The sequence below is a fragment of the Hibiscus syriacus genome, unplaced genomic scaffold (genome assembly GCF_006381635.1).
Source record: "Hibiscus syriacus cultivar Baekdansim isolate YM2019G1 unplaced genomic scaffold, ASM638163v2 tig00111792_pilon, whole genome shotgun sequence".
In the NCBI taxonomy this organism is placed as follows: Eukaryota; Viridiplantae; Streptophyta; class Magnoliopsida; order Malvales; family Malvaceae; genus Hibiscus; species Hibiscus syriacus.
In genome coordinates this window covers 957,661-961,432 of record NW_024063179.1, presented here as the reverse complement: position 1 = coordinate 961,432, position 3,772 = coordinate 957,661, and the positions used below count along the sequence as shown (strand labels likewise).

The window sequence follows — 3,772 nt, the reverse complement described above, 5'->3', positions numbered from 1 at the left end:
TATTTTTTAAATTTTTATAATATATTGTTTCATGTAAGTTATAAAACAAACTAAAATAAAGCAAAAAAAATAATATGGGCAATTCTGTTATTTTACATTACTGAAATCAAATTCATCTGACATGCATGCGAACCAAACAGAATATGAAATTTGATTTCAATTCAATTTCTTACCAACCAAACAGGTTTTAGATTAAGATTCTAATTCCTGACAGATTCTAATTACTTCATAAATTCTAATTCTTTTATAAACATTTCAACGAACTAAACACCACCTCATTCTTTTTCTTAATAAAAGAAAGTGGAGTATAAAAGGGACGTGACGGAAGAGAGTGAGAGGAGCCCATACCACTGCCGTTAGATGATAATAATAATAATGATATTATGTTGTCTTCAGGACAACTCACACGACACGTAATCAGGTTTCTATAGATTTACAGAAATGCCATCAGTCAGTCAAATCTATTAGTTGACTGTACCACGGCCACCTCCCTTGCTTGAATTCGTCGTCCATTCGTCCTTCCTCTCTATAAAAACTCTTCCTCCCACCGTTTGTAACGAAACGCAAACGAAAATCCCACCTTTTTTTCATCGAATTTCGTCACTTACTTAAAACGGGTGATCAAAGTCCGTTAATGGCGCCAAGGGACAGAACGGCGGACGTCAAGGGAAACGAAAACGGAAATGGAGGTAGTAAAGAGGTTAATTTCACAGGTTTAAGGAAGCGTCCATGGGGTCGTTACGCTGCTGAGATCGAAGATCCAGGGAAAAAGAGCCGCACTTGGCTTGGAACTTTCGATACGGCTGAGGGAGCCGCCAGGGCCTATGCCGCCGCCGCCAGGAAGTTCCGTGGCGCCAAGGCGAAGACTAATTTCCCCCCTCCCCGGTGAAATTCTCAACATCGGAAGTAACTGTGACAGTTATGGTAATAACAACAATAAGAGCCCTAGCCAGTGTAGTACGGTGGAGTCGTCGCCAACAACACTCAAGGTCGATTGTTCCCCGTTGGATCTCAACCTCGGGTACGGATCTCCTGCCTCTTGGTTCCCTTTCAGGAAAGTTGTACCGGTCGTCGGTCTTTTTACCGACGGCGTTCCAGCTGTCGGTGTCGCGTCGAGCCCGCAAGTATCTTCGATCATTGGTTCGACCGGGTGTTGTGAAAGGACAGTAGTTTCAACGGTTGAGATTCGATCAGCGTGATTTTCATGAGACGTTTAATTGCAATGGGGTACAGAGCGACTCAGATTCATCGTCCATCGTTGATCTGAGCCACCACGACTTGAAGCGGCGTCCGTTTCTCGATATCGATCTCAACAAACCTGCTATCGCCGATATCTAGAGCCGTAAAAGCACTAAATTTTCATTTTTCGCTTAGAAATTATTAATCTTCTTAGCCCAAAAATACTGGAGATAGACGATAAAAACTAAAACAAAATGGTAGAATGTTAAAATTTACGCCAGATCGATCGTAAATACGTTGGTGAAGATCTTGACCTCCCCCTTTGTTTTTTTTCTTTTTCTTTTTTGCAACAGAGAAACGTTAGGTTTTTTTTTCTGTCGTTTCTTAACAACTTACCGTATCTTCTAAGCTTCAATATAAAAGAGCTGTTCAATCTATATCAATTTTTTACTTTAGTGTTTAATATTTATTTAGTTATGTGATGCTTAACATTTCATTCTTTACTCATTTAAGTACGCGGGTTGTTAACAACGTTGATTTTTTTGTTAAGTGACACGTGTTACAATATGATAATTTTAAAATTTTATTTAAAATTAAAATATTAAAATTATATATATATATATATATATATATATATATATATATAAATAAAACACAAATTTTGAAATAAATTCAAAACTTTAAAAACCTTTATTTTAACCCTTCAACCTATGTCGACCGCTTCTTTTTGCCATCGACGAAACTTCACCCGACCTCCCCTCTCCTCGACGATCAAAACTCCCATAAAATCGTGATTGGTTGACGATGAATTAACGTTTTATACCTGTGAATCCTTGAATGAAAATCGCGATCTCACGTGATTTCAACGACCGATCGACTGTCGATTGGTCACGATTTCATGAGATTTTGGTCACCGATGAGAGGAGAGGTCGGGTGGAGCTTCGTCAACAGCAAAAGGCGACGATCAACATGTATTTAAGGGTTGAAATGAAGGTTTTCAAAGTTTTGGGTTTATTTCAAAATTTTTTTTTTAAATATATATATATAATTTTTTAATTTTAAATAAAATTTTTAAAATTATCAGGTTATAATATGTGTCAATTTCTTCAAATACTTTACTGAGTATTTTTTTGCTCGAAATTCGTGATTAAACTGCACGTGGAATACGGAAGTCCCATCCTTTTAAATCTGGTTGCATGCATCTACTTCTTCTATGTAAATATTTGATTAAGTTGAGTCGAGTTAAAAAAACTTTAAGTTATTTGAATTGACGATTTATATTTTATAATTCGAACTTAACTTAAAATATTTTTGAGTCAAGTTATTCGAGTTTTTTTATTAATTTTATTATAATTATTTATAGTACTATGACAATGATTTGTTCCAAATTTTTTTACTTAATCTAACCATATCTAAAATTATGAAATATATTCATAATATTTTATTTTAAAGAAAATTTTTTGAGGGTAAAATATTGATGATAGTATAAATAAGTCAAAGAATTGATGAGAAGAAAGAATTTGCAAACAATTGTAGTCAAAAGACCAAATTAAGTAAAATGCAAAGTTTAGAGACTAAATAAAAAGATAGTATATCTTTAGTTAAAAAAATAACAATTAAAGTTACATATGTATTCTATTGTGGTATATGAATATGTGGTTCAAATTTGATTAAAAAAAGTTACTTAAAATAAAGGGTAAAGTATAGTAATGGTCACTGAACTTTTCTCAAGCTTTCATTTAGTTCCCCCAACTTTTAAAACTTGTAATACAGTCCCCCAACATTTAGTCCGTTTGTAATATGGTCCCCTAACATTTAGTATGTTTGCAATATGATCCCCCAACAGTTACGTTGGAGACCATATTGCAAACAGACTAAATGTTAAGGGATCATATTGCAAACGGACTAAATGTTGGGGGACTGTATTGTAAGTTTTAAAAGTTGGGAGACCTAAATGAAAGCTTCAGAAAAGTTCAGTGACCATTACTATACTTTACCCTTAATTTATTTAAAATTTTATTTGTAATTTTACATTTCTTCAATTTAGTCCTTAAATTTATATTTTTTTACAAAATTGATCAATGATTTGTTTTTTTTTGTAATTTACTCTAAATCATATACAATTACAACTTGGAATTCAACAATCACGAAAGATGACAAATAATTAATCCAAAATTAAAAACGACCCGACATGAACTCAATCCGTATCTGGTAAACATCCTACCTGAATTTTATCTATCAATGATGTGACCCCATCTAAACGAGATCCGATTGAAGTCCACATGAACCTGAATTAACCTGGTCTTTATCTGCTTCAGACCTGAACTGTTTTAACCTGAACTGACATCGATCCGAACTGAAAATGACCCGACTTGAACCCGATATGGATCTGGTGTTAATCAACCTGAAAATAACCCGAACTGATTTGACCTGTACCCGACCTGATCCGAGTCAAACCATTAAATTAACCTGACTTGACTTGTACCCGATTTTACCCGACCTACCAGGATCCGACTGAAACCTGACCGATTACCTGATTTTACAACCTTAAAGGACACCTTCTTGAGTAGACAGTCCACAACGCCTAGCTATT

At 34.7% G+C, this 3,772-nt stretch overlaps 1 pseudogene; it reads left to right on the top strand.

Annotated features, from left to right (window-relative positions):
* Window positions 1-560: 560 nt before the first annotated feature.
* On the top strand, window positions 561-1,343 carry LOC120170727 (annotated as a pseudogene).
* The last annotated feature ends 2,429 nt before the right edge of the window (window positions 1,344-3,772 follow it).